Here is a 16,748-nt window from a genome sequence, read left to right as displayed (position 1 = left end):
AATACATTTAAAGTGCTAAGCATGGAGCCTGGCACATAGTAAGGCCTCAATAAAAGTAAGCTATTACTATAATTATTATTTTTAAGTAGCCTTTTTTTTTAGAAGTGTACAGCAATTTTATGAAGAAAGGTTGTTTTTTTTAAAGAAACCTTTATTTGCAACTCAGTCTACTACACAGGGGTCCTTAGATCACTAAAAGCCAGAACTGGAAAGGCTTTTGGGAGACCACCTAGTGGTCCCACTCTCTTCTTCTACAGATGAAGATGCCAAGGCCTCTAAGGGATAAGAGAGAGAGAGCCAGTACCAAAATGAAAGTCTTTATAACACCTAGGACAAGAGCCCTTCCACTACTACATATTATCTAGCATTATTTGCTTGTACAAAGAAGATGCTTCATAACTATTTATTACATAAATTGACCCTGGTTTTAAAAGGCTATAAACCTGCCTTAATGCTACCACTGCTTTTCCAGTTCCATTGGAAGTAAAATGTTAATGAAAGGAAGGAAAATTCAAGGAGGTATGAGGGAAGTGTTTAGTTAGAAGTATTATAGAAGGGCTTTGCAAATTCTCTTTTTAGGCTAAGATGTGAGATGGATTGAACAGCAACATGAACTTCCATGGATGGATGTTTCCAGGGTCCCTATTCCAGGTCTTTTCAACATCATTCCATCTTGGGGTTTGCTCTTACTTAACTCTAGCACGAGTTTAAGAAAAGGCTTAAGAGAAGAGTTAGCCCCAACTCTTCTTTGCTCCTCTGTGGTATAGTCTGGATGTGTGTCCCTGCCCAAATCTCATGTTGAATTGTGAGGTTTGGTGAGAGGTGATTGGATCATGGGAGCAGAACTTCTTGGTGCTGTTCTGATAGTGAGTTCCCACAAGATCTGGTAGTTTAAAAATGTGTGGCACCTTCCCCTGTTGTCTCTTGCTTTTTGCTTTTGCCATGTGATATGCTTGCTCCCCCATCACCTTCTGCCATGATTGAAAGCTTCCTGAGGCCCTTGCCTGTGAAGCCAAGTAGATGTTCACACCATGCTTCCCATAAAGCCTGCAGAACTGTGAGCCAATTAAAACTTTTTTCTTTATAAATTACCCCGTCTCAGGTATTTCTTTATAGCAATGCAAGAACGGTTTAATACACTCTATTGCAAAAACCGCAATTATTTTTGCACCAACCTATTAGATTAGGTTGAAAAATTATTTTAAGAACCACAGCAAAGCCTTGGCATTTGCAAATCTTACTGGAGATCAGTGTGAGAGATCCGTTTCTGAGATGATAACTCAAGGTCTTTGTTGTTTTTGGTCCCAGTTTGACTTTGCTTTGCTCTGAAGCAATTACCTTGAACATGTTTATAGGCAACAAATGTGATCAACCCTCAAGTGCATGTGACCAGTGACATACTGGGTAGCAAGGAGAATCCGGCTGCCACCTCCCTCTATCCACCAGCACAAACATCCATTCCAAAAGAGGAGTAGACAATGTCATCACATCCCCTTCCTTATTGTCTCAGGAAAAGTATAAAGGAACCCTGTAATCAGATTGAGTCTAAAATGAGAAAAGTTTAAGAATATACCTAGAAGCTGCCCGCTTTACCAATCTCTAACCTCCAATGGCAGACCATCCATTTTCATATCTACTTATCTTTTATTTTAAAAGTAATATAAGCACAGCATGCATCTATTTTAATAAAGAAAAAAATCACTTATAATCCCAGCACCTTAACTTAAACATTGTTAACATTATATTTCCTTTAGTTTTCCTATGTGTATTTGTGTTTTTACAAAGCAATTAATTATTAATAAGATGTAATTTTGGATCCTGCATTTCACTTCGTCATACTTTTTCCGTGTTGTGGCAATAACTTCATAACATTGTAATGGCTGCATAATAGTGCATTAAACAAGTATATCAGCATTCACTTACCCATTCTTCAATTATTAAGATATATAAATTGCTTCCAATTTTATGTTAGTTTAAATAATGTTACAAAAACATCTTTGTGATTTAACCTTTATCAATATTGTAGATTGTTTCTCCGTGATAGAATCCCAGAAGCGAAACTGATGGGTCAAGAAGCATAAGTGTTTTTAGACAACCCACTAAAAAATAAAATTAGCAAAACACCACAGTCCCATGAAATCCCTCCCTCATTTAATGAAAATTTATCCTGTTCTCATTTTTCCACCAGGGCAGAGCAGGGCTTCTGGGAGGGAAAGAAGCCAAGAGAAGCAGTTTAGTATCCCAGTGGCTTGCAAAATGGCAGAGTGGAATGCAGGCTCCCCTGTGAATCCAGCTTGCGTGCACTTGCCCCAAATTGCCACCCAGCCAAGAAGCTAATTAGTAAAAGCATCAGGTGGGTGAGAACAGGTTCATGGCCTGTAATAGCTTATATCATCTTTCATTTTTGCCCTTGGAAAGATCTGACAGTCAGCTTGAAGACATTCAGTTCTTATGACCCAACCTGCTTACATTCTGAGAATTGAATTTGTCAGTTTTTAGATCCCAATCTTCAATATATCTTAAGGAACATTTTGCTGTATAGAGCTAAGCAGGCATGATCAATGAGCCTGTGTGTGTAGCTCTATTTTCAGCCTCAGTTAAGGTGGCACATTTAAGGTCAGCTCTGTTTAATATTATATGACTAAGTGACACCTGTCTTAAATGGTCAATGTATTATACACAGGTTTATTTGCAGACCTGACCATAAAGGTCATCCAATCCTAAAGCAGGGGAGGCAATAGTCCAGAGATGCCCCTGGTTTAGCAAGAGTGGACACAACTGGCATTCTTTCCTTGACTTCTTAGCCAGAACTCTCAAAATAAGGCAGTTCTGCTTTCCACCTTCTCTTTCAAGGTTTTTCCTTAATCCCTCTCCATCTATTCCTGACCTCAACTCTGCTCAATATGGAAAATGAATTCTCTATCATGACACTTATCACAGCATATTTTCCACAAACATTTACTGAGCACTTACTGTAGCCAGACACTGTACTAGGTAAGCCCTAGGGTGGCAAAAAATAAATAAAAAAATAAAGCAGAGCCCGGCTGGGTACAGTGGCTCACTCACACCTATGATCCTAGCACTTTGGGAGGCCAACACAGGTGGATCATGAGGTCAGGAGTTCAAGACCAGCCTGGCCAAGATGGTGAAACCCCCTCTCTCCTAAAACTACAAAAATTAGGCGCAGTAGTGGGTGCTTATAATCCCAGCTACTCGGGAGGCTAAGCAGGAGAATCGCTTGAACCCGGGAGGCGGAGGTTGTAGTGAGCCGAGATTGGGCCACTGCACTCCAGCCTGGGTGACAGAGCAAGACTCCGTCTCAAAACAAACAAACAAACAAACAAAACAAAACAAAAAAATGGTCCCAGTCCTCGAGGAGCTCCCAGTCAAACAGAGGAGGCACAATTCAATGGGAGAACAGAGGTATGAGCTGATAGCTCCAGCAACACAGAGAGCCCCGCCAAAAACCCCAGGCTACCTGAAAAAGCTTCCAAGAGGAGGAAAAATAAAAAACCTATGAGCTGAATAGAAGACATGGAATGTGATGACCAACTTGACATCAAAGATAGGTTGAGATATATCTTTGGGAGTCATCAGCATAAGGATAACAGCTAAGGTCATAAGAGAGGGCTGGACCATATTGATTAGGAACACCACAGAACCCAAGATGAAACTAAACATGGACTTCTGGAAAAAAATGATCATTCAAGGGTTAGGTACTTTGCAAATGTGGGAGGGAAAGAAATTCCTTTATTTGTCCCTACAGCCTTTCCTCCCATATATCTCCAATCTAGACCTTGGAATATACTGCTCCAGGGACAGAAATCCCCAGATGTAGTGCGGAGAGAAAAAAAGAAGTTAATTCTCACCTTTTAAGCTTCTGAGTGCCCAGGTAGCAATCACTGTTACGGGTTGAGCCAGAAATGGAAATGGAAGTTGCTAGACTGTAAGATCTTAGAGGGCATGGGCTGGGTGCGTGATTTTTCATTGTATCCATCCCAATACCTAAAACATTAACTGGTACATAAAATGTGCTTAATAGTTGCATATTGAGTGAATGATAACTTCCCCAAAACTTTGCTAGAGGCCACAGCAGAAGAAGAAAACAAAGAAAGACATGGAATAATAATAATATTACCTTTAGTTTCTCAGTCTTCCTTCTAAGGAGACTAAAGCTCTTTCACTTCTGCTATCTTATTTGTCCTTCTCAGCAGCTCTGTGGGGAAATAAAGGTAGATGTGATTAACTCCATTTTAGAACTGGAGAGGGAAGCTCAAGTCCAGAACAAATAGCTAATCATAACTAATTGGACCAGAATTTCACTGTTGCCCACTGGTAGGGCCAGGATCAAAACCCAGGTCTTATGACTTCCTGCTGTGTGCTTGGTTCAAAACACAACCCTCCACAGAATCGCCTCTCTGGTTTTTAGGAGGACAGTTCACAAGAGAAATTCATCAGGAAAGAGCAAACTCCCATAGCACTTCAACAGTATCATACCTAAGTGAGTGAGCTGCATCTGAAAGAAAATAATCTTAACAAAAAAAAAAAGAAAATAATCTAAGATGTTTCCCCATGCCAACATTGGGATAACTAAACTCAATTCCCAGTGGGGACTGCTCACATAATTGGGAGCTCCCTGTTTTGCTGTACCCCTTTTGAAGGGAGCCTCATCTGCCTTCAGTCTGGTTTTTGTGTCTGAGTGGGGCTCAGGTGCTGACTGCAGGTGTGGCATCCAGCAGGTGCATGGACAGGAGCCAGCATTTCATATCTTCATACCAAAGGGCTTGAGTCACTCTCTGAAGGCAGAAGGCAGCCCCTCCTCCTCCTGCTGTTGCCTTGCAAGCACAGGGAACCTGCCTTGCCTGAGGTGCCATTGCAGAACTGCATCTAAACTGTGCCTTCCCAGGAAGGACTATGGTGAGATCAGTTAAATCACAAATCATGTAACTCAGCTAACTTTCTCACTTGCACAAACTATTGCAGGCATACATCTACGCCATGGGCACAGCATCAGGGAACCTAGGTACAGAATAACCATCTCCTGAAGTGATGGGGAGAAAGGAGGGCCACAACAGACCCACATTTTATATTTAGCTACAGAGCATTGACTCTACTGCAAACAGCCCTGAAATCTCAGAAGTACTCACCACCCCCCACCAAAAAAAAAGATGGAGTACAGCAAAAAGAACCTGCTAGAAATCTTGCACTCCTATTCTCACCATAACCTCTGTCCTTCAGGCTTTCAAGGGAGAACCACTTAATCTGGTCACAGAAAGCACCAAGTCAGAAAATTCATCATATTCACCTAACGAAAGCCCAACTGGCAGCCTGAGGCAGAGAGAATGTTCCTGGGAGTAAAGGGGGTCATCAAAATTTTCTTAGCTCCAAAAATTGTCTGCTTTACAAAAAAAAAAAATCTGCCTCCCCCACTCTCTCTCTCAGGCACACACAGAGGCCAAAGATAAACTAACTGTAGAAAAAAAAAAAATCAAATCTTACCTTAATAAAATGGTTTATTGTCATTTGTTCTATTTCCCTAATTCATATGGGAAATTCAAATAAGCTTTGGTTTACAGCCCATGATCCAGAAAGCAAAACTGGCTACCACATTCAAATGTGATCATTGTATATAAATATAGTAAAACAAAAATCTGAACTGAAAATCTAAATGTAATAAAGAGGAAATTAGTTTCTTCAAAATAGGCAATCTAAATAATTTTCCCCGTCTGTGATTTTTATCTTAGTTTGCTATCACATGGAACAAATGTCACTAATTCAATGCAAATACATGCCCCTTGAAAACAACCAAAATGAGTAAGGGATGTACTAATTAGCTTCCTAATGGGGAAGGTTTTAATTGAGCTATTCTTTAACAACCTTCATCAAAGTTTCCAGGGCAACTTCATAAAAGGATGTCAAACCTGGCCCATATTTTTATGCCCTTAAAAATAATTCTCAATACACAGACACACAGAAAGCTGATTTCTCTTCAATGCTGTTAACACTCAGGCCACTACATTTTCTGATGTCAGCAATCCCCTTCCCACAAATATTCCAAGTATGCACCACCGTCATTCTCCTTTCAATTATGTGGTTTCTCTGCTCCTTTACTGATTGAGTCCAGGCCTCTCGGATAATGAGAAGCATGTGCAGGGAAAATATGCTCTTAAAAAACACATACATCAGTTTTATCTGCATTATAAAGGGGAGAGCAGATCATTTGTCCATATCAAAAAGATCAAAATATAAAGTTTGCTATGGGGTATATATAAGGGGAAAAAAAGATCAGTATCAATGCCTAAAGTTGGTAGTGGTGGTGGGGGGGGGCACAGTTATTGTGGTCTGATATGACACCAATAAGAATAAGGGAGACTTCCCACCAAATCCACCCTTCCTAGCTTGGCCACATTTATATTTCATGTTATCTTAATGTTTCTTTTGGGGGTATTTAAGTTCTGACATACACATGGAAATGAGCCACGAATTGTACAGCAAGCATAAATATTCCATCATTAATAAAAACCAGCTGTGTATAAAACACTACAATGGCTGGGTTTCAGTTACTGGCTATCATCAGTATGTGTCACAAGCAAATATTACTGAAAACTTTCTCCCTTAAAACACGCATGCTCACATACACACAGACGTTTGCTTTATTCTTTTTCATCTTTTGGAGGAGCTTTGAAGAACTCACTGATCTCTATGGTCCTTTTCAACTAATGTTTCTTTTTGAAGCTATTTTTCACCACCCTGGAAGATGCTAGAGTCCTCTTATTTGTACCTCAACTTACCACACAGTACAAAACTGTTTAATTTTTTTTCCAAAAAGCCGAGAGGGCAAATAATCCAAATGTTGGGTTAATGATAATTACAGTCAGTAAGGTAATGGGGCACCAAAGGGCATTGTATGTTATAAGAGAGCAAAGCTCATTAAAAAGGAACACCTGCTCAAGACCCTATAATAAACCTGCTTTGCCATAATGCAAACACCTTTCATCCAATGACCTCAAAGCATGTGCCCAATATGAAGCATGCTGAAACACCTCTGTAAGGTATTACTATCTTTGCTTCCCAGAAGGGTAACTGAAGCTTAGAGTGGCTAATTCATTCACCCTTGGTCACATGGTAAGCCAGAGAGGGGCTGGGCAGAGAAAACCAGATCTCGGCTTCAAGTCACAAAGGCTGGCTTCAAGTCACACAAGCTAATGATATTTCATGGAGTTAGGGTAAGAGTGAAAGTGCCTTTACAAATGTCAAGGCAAGCCCACAGACTTAAAAGAGTAGATTTTCAAGAATTGCCTCAGGAAACATCGGCAAATATGTTCATTTGCATTTTCTCCAGGATCATATATTACCAAAAAAAAAAAAAATGTTCCTGTTACTCATTTGGTACTTTCTAAATACTAAAAACCAGTACCACACTTTCTATTCCAGTTAGAGAAATTTAATCTAATTTATGATGAGCCACTGGTTTCCAGGAATGAATCCATCAAATCTTTTTTTCTTTCTTTCTTTTTTTTTTTCTGAGACAGAGTTTCACTCTTGTTGCTCAGGCTGGAGTGCAATGGCGTGATCTTGGCTCACTGCAACCTCCGCCTCCTAGGGTTCAAGGGATTCTTGTGCCTCAGGCTCCCAAGTAGCTGGGATTATAGGCATGTGCCACCATGCAAAGCTAATTTTGTATTTTTAGTAGAAACAGGGTTTCACCATATTGGTCAGGCTGGTCTCAAACTCCTGACCTTAGGTGATCCACCTGCCTCTGCCTCCCAAAGTGCTGGGATTACAGGTGTGAGCCACTGCGCCCAGTGAATCCATCAAATCTTAAAGATCACATGTATACCATACTTTTGTTATCAAAGAAAAATTAAAGGACTATGAAATTGAACTTTTACTATATGGTGAAGATCTCAGATGAAGAACCCATTATGCATGGCGCATTCTGCTGCTTACCTAATGTCTTTTATTTAACTGTCTAAAATCCTTAGTTTCTCTGCTATCTTTTAGTCTAATTTAAACATTATTTTCCGTGCTATAAAACAAGTATATCTGTGCTTTCCTGCTTCTCCTTTCTCATACTGGAGATTTCATAGTCCACCCAAATTTGTACTCACTTGATGGGATATCACCATACAGTGATTTAAAAATCATTGCCAACGATTTAGACAAAGTAAACAGTGAACCCTAGTTTGTTGTTGTTGTTGTTAACAAGAATGGGGGAGAGATAACAGGAGGTCAAAGGAATTGAATTAACAGCCTTGCTAGATACATGAACAACTCCTGAATCACAGAAAGTGTTTAGGGATTACTTATTATATCCGTTAACCTCTCCTGGTATTTGAGAAACAAAATATATGGGAGTCTTCATGTGTCCTCGGTCAGATTCTGCCTTCGTTCCTCCACATGGGTTTACAAAGCTAAGTCTAAGGTGGGCTCTTATTGAAAAGCAACATTGCATATATCTGTGGCTTTAATTATCTAAAATTCATGTTAGTACAGGAACCAGGACTTGAAAGGAACTAGAAAAAATGAAAGCAGGTGATCTGTTAGGATGATGGAATTCTTCATAAAGTTTTAGGCAGAGTCTTAGCTTCTTAATTTGGAGTTGTTAAAATACAAAACAAAATGCATCTATATTGACATATCCTTACAGGATCTTTTGTTTTAACATGATGACTAGATGACTGAATTTCTAACAACTGTTGTATTCCCTTCTAGTAGCAATCATTCACATTCATACTAGATATTGAGGCCTAGAAAGAAAACCATAAACTTATGAGAACTGGCTCTCAAAATCACCCTGTCCCAACCCACAATTTACAGTGGAAAAAAAAATCTTAACAGAAGTAGTAAACGGAGTTACAGTTGGGCCTAGAGCCCAGGTCCTTCTCACCAATAGGCTCACTAGGAAATCTTATTGCAGATTCTTAGGTTAAAAGTGGCATCAGTTGCCACTATTTACTAGAAATAACTTTCTGGATCCCCGGGTAAGTCAAATACAGTGATGGGAAATAAAATATTTTACCTATATGGGGTGGATAGTCTCATCCTTAGAATTATTCAAAATCTATAAAGTCTGATTTATTTTCAAAAAGTAATACTAGCTCTCTTCTGCAAGCAGTTGTAGGCCGGAGCTAACGTGGCCAGCATTATTACAAGCCAGAATGATTTAGACAATTAACTAACTCCATTCCATATAACAAAAAGATTTCAAAGGCCAAATAATGGCCTCACTTCATTTAAGCGATAAATCATTACAAATTCTTATGTATTCCTTTATGCAATAAATATGCTTCTGAGAAGGCCCAGTTAGAGTGAATTTTTATATATCAAGTCACAGTTTAAAGGCACTAACTAGGAAAGCTAGTACTTACAAAGAAACCTGTTGTGGATTCTTTTATAAAGCAAATGACCTCCTATTTTCTTTCTTTCTTTTTCTTTTTCTTTTTTGTTCAGATTGTGTGTGTTGTGTGTGGAAGGGGCGACTTCCCTCCTTTCTCTGGGTTAAAAGGGGTCAGAAGCCCACCATGGAGGAGAGTAATGCAGTATGGCCAGTCTGTTTAATACCCCCTTAGTTCCTGGGACAAAATTCTAACCTTTGACTTGGGGGTGGAACCCTAGATTTTGGACCAAAGTCCACAAAAGGCAGCAAGGAGGGAAAAGTAAGTAAGACTAAAGACAACACATCATAGTAAAACACCAACAAAAATTCCTGGGGACAGGAAATCAATGGATCACAATTCTAAACAAATTGGTTTAGTCCCCAGCTAATTAACTTGTCAAGCAGATCGCTAAACCTACTGAATCCATGGGAGAAAGAGATGATGTAATAGGAGATTTGGAAACATTTACCCATTTACCATCCTAAAAGGCTCCACTACGACCACACACACCTCTCCCCACCCCTTTCAATGTGTTTAAGCTGGGCTTAATGGGTGCAAAGGACAATTTCTACCAGACAGTCCCCAAGAATAGACTGTTCTCATGCATTCCAAATGCTCAGTCTCCATGGAGGAGGCTACCTGGTCGCAAGCATTTCCCAAGAGGGAATATATCCTCTATTCCTCCTCACTGGTAACAACTCCCCCACTCCACCCCCACGCCCCAAACAAAACAAAACAACTTCTAACCATCCTGAGAACTTCAGGGGACTTTTCTGAGGTAAAGGAAAAGAAACGTTAAGAGGGGAACAGGAAAGTGTGAGAAACTCCTCTTGTCTCCAAATGGAAAAAAAGGCCTTAAAAAGCTGGATCAAAGGAAGAAAGGGGGATGGGGAAGAAGGGCTGCTTAATTACAAAGACACCCTTTTAAAGAAGGCGCAGGCCCTGGGAGAGGGCTCTTAGGAGAGGCACAGAAGCAGATGTACCCACTTAGAATTCTGGCACTCAATGGGACCTCAAGGTCATAGTATCCATCCCCCTGCCTTCTGATTAGGCTATTCTTAAAGCATTCTAGAGTCTGATGTGATCTTTACAAAACCTCAGAGAAAGCAACTCTACAAATGTCCTAGTTGGGAATTAGTCTAATAAATCCAACTTCATAAACCGGAAATGAGATTTTAATTTCTAAATCCAAAATTGCATTGACTATGAATTATTAAAATTCCCTTTCTAAAATCTTTTAAATAGCTAAACAGATCCACAAATTTCATGTAAAAGTGACTCCACATACAACGAGGTTTACTTCACATCTACACCATGAAGGTAGAAAAAACACTTTCAATTTTACAAAGCCACAAACTTTTCCAAAGAAAGAAGTAATTTAAAATGAAGTATGATGTCGTGCCAGAAAGTGTCTGTCAATGACACCAGATAAACCCATACAGAATAGTTGGAACCTGAGTTATCATCTGTAAATAGATGCAACTACTCTACAACCACCTGGCTGTTAAAATGTCCCAGGCCAGTTATAAAATGTAGTTTGGTTAGGCCAGCTTTTCCCCCCCAGCTGATCTGAAACAGGATAGCCTTTAAAATTGTCACCATGTAACGTTCCTTCTCTACCTTCCTACTTTCCTTTCCCTCATTAAAATCAACCAAAGCTATTTTCAAATGTATGTAAATAATGTGTTCCCAAATAAGCAATGGGTTCAGGACATCTCAGTAATAAGTCTTTGAACACCACCACTTACAAGCTTGATGCACTTGTCCAATTGAAGATAGGTGGGAGATGGATGAAAATGTATCCCACATCCAAAATGGCATTTCAAACTATTCTTAGCTACTAAATGAGGGTGCTGAAAGGTCTGAGAAGGCTTCACAAAGGCTGGCCTGAGAAAGAACTTTTCACAAAGCCTAGCTCGAGGAGACGTAAATACCCTTAGCCCTTCATCATTGAAGATTATGGTGACTAATTATCTTCCTCTCTGAATGGGAGAAGAGGGTTATATTCATAAAAGTTTTAAACTGCCTCCCAACTTCCACTCTTCATGGTGGGGAGGGAGGAGAACTGAACTAAACATCCCAGGTTGTTGAAAAATTCTTTCTAAAACATACGCTAGAGATTGAAAATGCTGTTTCTCACCGACTTCCTCTTTCCTTGCTCATTTAATCTTATTTAGTCCCTTTATGCATATATTATTATTAGTGGAAATTTACCAGGAACTGCTCACAGTCTATTAAAGACTTATTTTTTCTCCCACTTTTCTTTCTCTTGATTTTCACATGTCCACGAATTTCATCTTACTGTTGAAGCACCGATGTACAGTGGCCCAGGCTTGGACCCTCAAGACACCTGCCTGATCCCCCAAAACTATTTACTAACATCTTTGGATCTTCTAAAGTAGATAGGGGCAATTCCCTCCTTATGATCACTATCACCACTACAACAAGCACCACCACCACCACACATTTCAAAAAGTAGCCTTGTGTTTTAGATTACACAGACTTTAAAACTTCAAGAATTCACGGTCCTACCCCTCCTTCTCCCGCCTCAGGGAGTGTGAGTCCACACCCCAAGCCTAAGCACTTAGGAGAAACCTATCTAGTTATCTGAGATAAGCACTGACTTGCATGCTAGGCTAAATGCAGATTTCAGCTTCCCTCGGGTCTTTAGCTCCTCAATGTGATTAATTTCCTAGAGACCCAGAAGAACCCCAGGAGGCAAGGAAGTAAAAGTACCATCTAGTAGTGGTACCCATTAGCATCTCCTCACCTAAGTAGGACCGGAAAGCAGCGCACACTCTAACCGATTTAACTTGCTGCACATCCTAAAAAACTCATGGCCAGCTGCAAAGAAAGTAGAACACACGGGCATTCTCACACGCGCCTAGATCGATTCACTCACGCCGAGGGCACGACCAAGTTCATGCCACCATGGATTCCTGCCCCAGTTCCCCGCGAAAAGTAACCACACGTCTCCTACCCCTGAAGGCAACGAAGACAAGGTGACGACTCTCTGCTCGCTCAAGTGGCTTCGGTCCCGGGCCAGCGGCCAGGGATGGGCAGGGGGGAAGCCCCAACTCCCGGCTGCTCCCCTCTTCGCTGCTCCGTCCGGGCTCTCCTTGGTGGCAGTGGACAGGCAGGATACCGGGCCAGAGGGTGGAGCAGCGGATGGTCGGAGGCGAGATTGACTGGAGGTGGTGGTAGTTGAGGGGGGGGGAGGCGGAGAGAACTAAGAGAAGAGGAGGCGAAAGAGAGCGGAGACTGAGGAGTAATTCAGGGGGTCTACCAGTTTAGGCAGCCAGAAAGCTCCTCGGAAGGAAGGGGCGTGACTGCCAAGGCAGCTCCTGGGCAAAGGATGGGAGGTAGGGGAGGGGGACGAACGGGTGGCTTTTCTTCTTGCGGTGAGCGGCTAGGACCGCCCCGGAGCGGCGCGGCGGGGAGGGGGTGGACTGGGGAGGAAGGCGGAGTAGAGGGCGGGGAAAGAAGGGCGGGAGCCTGCCTGGACCCTGGAAGTGAGGAGCAAGGGGAGCGCGGAAGAGAGGCGGGGCCGGGGGGCGGGGAAGTTTCAAACAATTAAACCGCGGGGTCCGGGAGCTCGGGCGAAAGCCGGGGACCCTCGCTCTCGCCTTTCCACTAGAGGGGCACGACTCGGTTGCCGTAGCCGTGAGAGTCTGCGCGGGGACTGGCTGGGAAGAAGGAAAGGGTTTTGCAAAAGACTACAATAATAACCTACGGCAACGGCGCGGCATAGTCGCGTGGGAGAGCCAGTGCAGCTCTCCGCCCCACAGCGGGAGGAAGAAAAGCAAATAATAGAAATGCTAAAAAGCAGCTTCCACCAAAGCCTGCTTAAAATAATGAAGGAAGGAGCAGTGCGCCTTCGTTTTCCTTCCCCTCTCGCTTCCTATTACTAGCAGGCCCCCACCCAGGTCACAGCTCTGCGAGACACCCTCCTTTCTTCCTCCGCTCCCCTACCCCAGGCGCTTCCCCCGCCTACCGGTGGCGGGCCGCAGAAGCTGCGGGGAGAGGGAGGAGGAGGTTGTGGGCGGGGCTCTGCAGAGGCTCCGCCCCTGGGCGGGCTGTTAGCGGCGGCCTGGGCGGAGCGGGCCCCTGAAGCGTAAGTCCCGCCCACCATTCTTTTGCAGCTACTCGTTGGCCGGGCCTGGCCTAGTATACGTTTCCGATTGGGCCCGGGAGTCGCCAGTCTGATCCTTTTGTCCCACCAGTCCTCAAAATTAATAAAACTAAACAAGAGGCTATTGTGTAGCTCTATGTTCTACCGCAGCTACCGCTGGGCAGAGAAAGATGAGACGCTTTCTCAGTCTCATAAAAGAGTGCAGCAGTGTGTCGGCTGACTCTGGTACGCCTTTATGTTTATGGCACTGTCCAGCCCTTCGCGAATAGGTAACTTTTCTATCCCCTTAATTCATTAAATCCGGAGGGGGGAAAGTACATGAAGTGCCAATGTGGCGTTCACATTTCCTGGCTGTGAGAAAAAAAAAAAACTGACATTGGTTAAAAACAGAGGGTTGAGAACAGTATCCTGGGACACGGCAAATCTACCATTTTACATCTGGGAAAACGAAGGCACAAAGAAACAGTGTAGGGGTAGCAAAATAACATAGAATTTAGAACCAAAAGAAGAATTCATTTGGGGCTCTGGCACTTACTAGCTAATTGTATGACTAATGTTAAGTGGCTTAACTTCTCATCCTTAATTTTTCTACCTGTAAATAAATGCTGTAACATATGCCCTATTAACTTAATGGCACTGGTGTAAAAATGAAATGTGTGTCAAAACTATAAAGCACTCCAACATGTATGTGTTCCTACTTGTGTATGACACATAGTGGAGAGTCTTACATATGTTAGAGAATTAATTTTCTCATCTGTTTTAAGCATTTACATCCAAGGTCGTGTAGGTTTTGTGGCTTTATTTTTAAAAATCAGCTCTTTTCCTACAATTTTGGGGATGGATATGAAGTTGACTCCCTGCAGTTAGAATAATAAATTACCCCTTTTCTAAGCAGGGTGGATGAGATTTCTTTTTTAAAGTTCTACGGTTTCATGACAACTTAAAGCTATTGTGGTTCTGGTACTGAAAGAGGAAATCATGCTGTGTATCTGCAAAGTGTACTTGAGAAAACAAATATGAAGGACCATTTACCATGGAAACCACCATTCTCTACAGATCCATATTTCCTAGAAAACATTTCAAGTAGGAAGCAAGCCTAACTGTAAAGGCCTTGACAGCGCAAGGCTGTTATAATGAGCTCATGCCCATGAGAGTGACATCCAATTCAAGCCTGCCTAATGGGAGCCATCTGAGGGGCCATGGATCAAGGCATGCAAGAGGAAGTGTGCTTAAAGGAAACACTATCACACAGTAAACTGGGGCTCAGAATGTAACTCTGAGTGCAGGAAAAGTAGGGACAATTGCACATCATGGAGTGTGCAGCATGCTCTGTGGAAAGATTCAGAAGGAGTGTGCACAAAATGATTCTCGTTATGATTCAGTTTATGTATGAAGTGAGGTTATTTGGGTGATTTTTCATGGAAAAAGTGAGTTTTTGAACATTAAAGATATGGAGATACCTGGTTTGTGAAGCAAGGGAAGATTATTTCAGCCTTGTTGTTGGAGTGGACAGGAGAACTAGATGGGGGGGCGGTATTTGCTGCAGGACTACAATTAATCACAGTGGCAACAGCATACTTGTTAAAATCAATGCTGTCCAAGTGAAAAAAGTTAAACATGCACATGAAAAATTCAAATAAAATAATACTGGACTGGGCACGGTGGCTCACGCCTGTAATCCCAGCACTTTGGGAGGGTGAGGCGGGTGGATCACTTGAGGTCAGGGGTTCAAAACTAGCCTGATCAATATGGTGAAACCTCGTCTCTACTAAAAATACAAAAATTAGCCACACATGGTAGCACACGCCTGTAGTCCCAGCTACTCGAGAGGCTGAGACAGAATAACTTGAACCCAGGAGGCAGAGGTTGCAGTGAGCCAAGATCACACCACTGCACTCCAGCCTGGGTGATGGAGCGAGACTCCGTCTCAAAAAAAATAATGGAAGACTACAGTGAAAAGTTCCTCCCCACCACTCTGCTCCCATAGTCCCATTCTCTTTATGACTGTATGTCATCTTTCAAATAGATTATTTGCATATTCAAGCATGAGTGCCTATTCCCTTTTTGTTCCTTACAAGTGAAATCATTAATCATGGCACACCTTACATTTCTTTACTCAACAATGCGTTTGAAATATCCTTTCATCTCAGGATAACTGTTTACCTTATTTATTTTATTATAATTCAGTATTCTATTACATTGCTATGCCAAAATTCTTTTATTCATCCACTTATTAAATGGGGATTTGGGAGCCAGACACAGTGGTGGCACATGTGTGTAGTCCCAACTACAAGGGAGGTTGAGGGAGGAGAATCCCTTGAGGCCAGAATTTCAAGGTCAGCCTGGGCAACATAGCAAGACTCTAAATGTGAGTGACACAGTTTGCTGTATAAACTGACTCTCTCGAGCTAGTTTTCACTCTCCGCTCTTAACTAATCTCCAAAAAACTGGAGGCAAATTTGGGCTATTTCCTGTCTTTTGCCACTACAGAAGATGGTATTAAAAAAAAAAATCCTGGTAACAAAGGCCTGGTGGCTACATTTGTAGTATGCCTGCCCCTAGCCTTGAAGTTGCCTTCAAAACACTTTTCTAACATGCTTTCGCCACAGCAACTAGTGCTGTGGAGCAATGGAATTGGAGCAATGAAAAGCTCTAAAACACTTAATTCCTTTAACACCGCCTCCTCAGACACTGCTTGGGCATTACTCTTCTCCAAATGTTGATGAAATAGTTAGCAGAACTCTGATGCTGTGTGCGAGTGACTTCTTAACCTGTGGCAAACAGTTTTTTGGTACTTATGTTTAACCCAGGTCTTCCAAGCCTTCTATCCTGCTATGCAAGACTTCTTTGTTTTCACCCTGAAAACCTTTCAGTTTGTTTAAACCGAGTTTGGATTTCAAGCTATGCATTGCCTGCTCTACTTAAAAGAGAGGGGGAGGGGAGGCCAACGTCAACAAACATTGATTGAGCCGCTATTGTAGACAAGACTGAAAAAACAAAGAGGCATGAGACTTAGCTCCTGCCTTCAAGGATATAAACATAAAAAGACAACTAACAAGCATGTGCTAAGTGCCAAATGAATGGTATTGACAGTAAAAGCTGTGGAAGTTAAGAGCAGAGAGTGAAAACTAGTTCCAGAGAGTTAGTTTATACAGCAAACTGTGCCACACACATTTAACTAATCCCCACAGCATCCCTGTGTCTTCATATCCTGACTATAAAGTATAGAAAGCCCT

General features: G+C 42.0%; 1 protein-coding gene across 2 annotated transcripts in view; it reads right to left on the bottom strand.

Moving 5' to 3' along the window:
* The window catches only part of AMOT (angiomotin), a 64,457-nt gene extending 51,676 nt beyond the window's left edge, over window positions 1-12,781 (bottom strand). Inside the window, exons 1-2 of one of the 2 annotated variants that reach the window (XM_012451773.2) lie at window positions 12,361-12,781; window positions 4,139-4,216 (exon numbers count right to left, since the gene is read on the bottom strand). The gene's annotated coding sequence lies outside the window, so the exon portion shown is untranslated. The remainder of the gene's footprint in view (window positions 1-4,138; window positions 4,217-12,360) is intronic. The other variant, XM_012451775.2, reaches the window with a different exon arrangement.
* Between the last annotated feature and the right edge of the window lie 3,967 nt (window positions 12,782-16,748).

The sequence above is a fragment of the Aotus nancymaae genome, unplaced genomic scaffold, assembly GCF_030222135.1.
Source record: "Aotus nancymaae isolate 86718 unplaced genomic scaffold, 86718_ANA_hifiasm-v0.15.2.pri h1tg000004l, whole genome shotgun sequence".
NCBI lineage: Eukaryota > Metazoa > Chordata > Mammalia > Primates > Aotidae > Aotus > Aotus nancymaae.
Note: the sequence above shows the minus strand (reverse complement) of the source record. Positions and strands in the feature narration are given on the sequence as shown.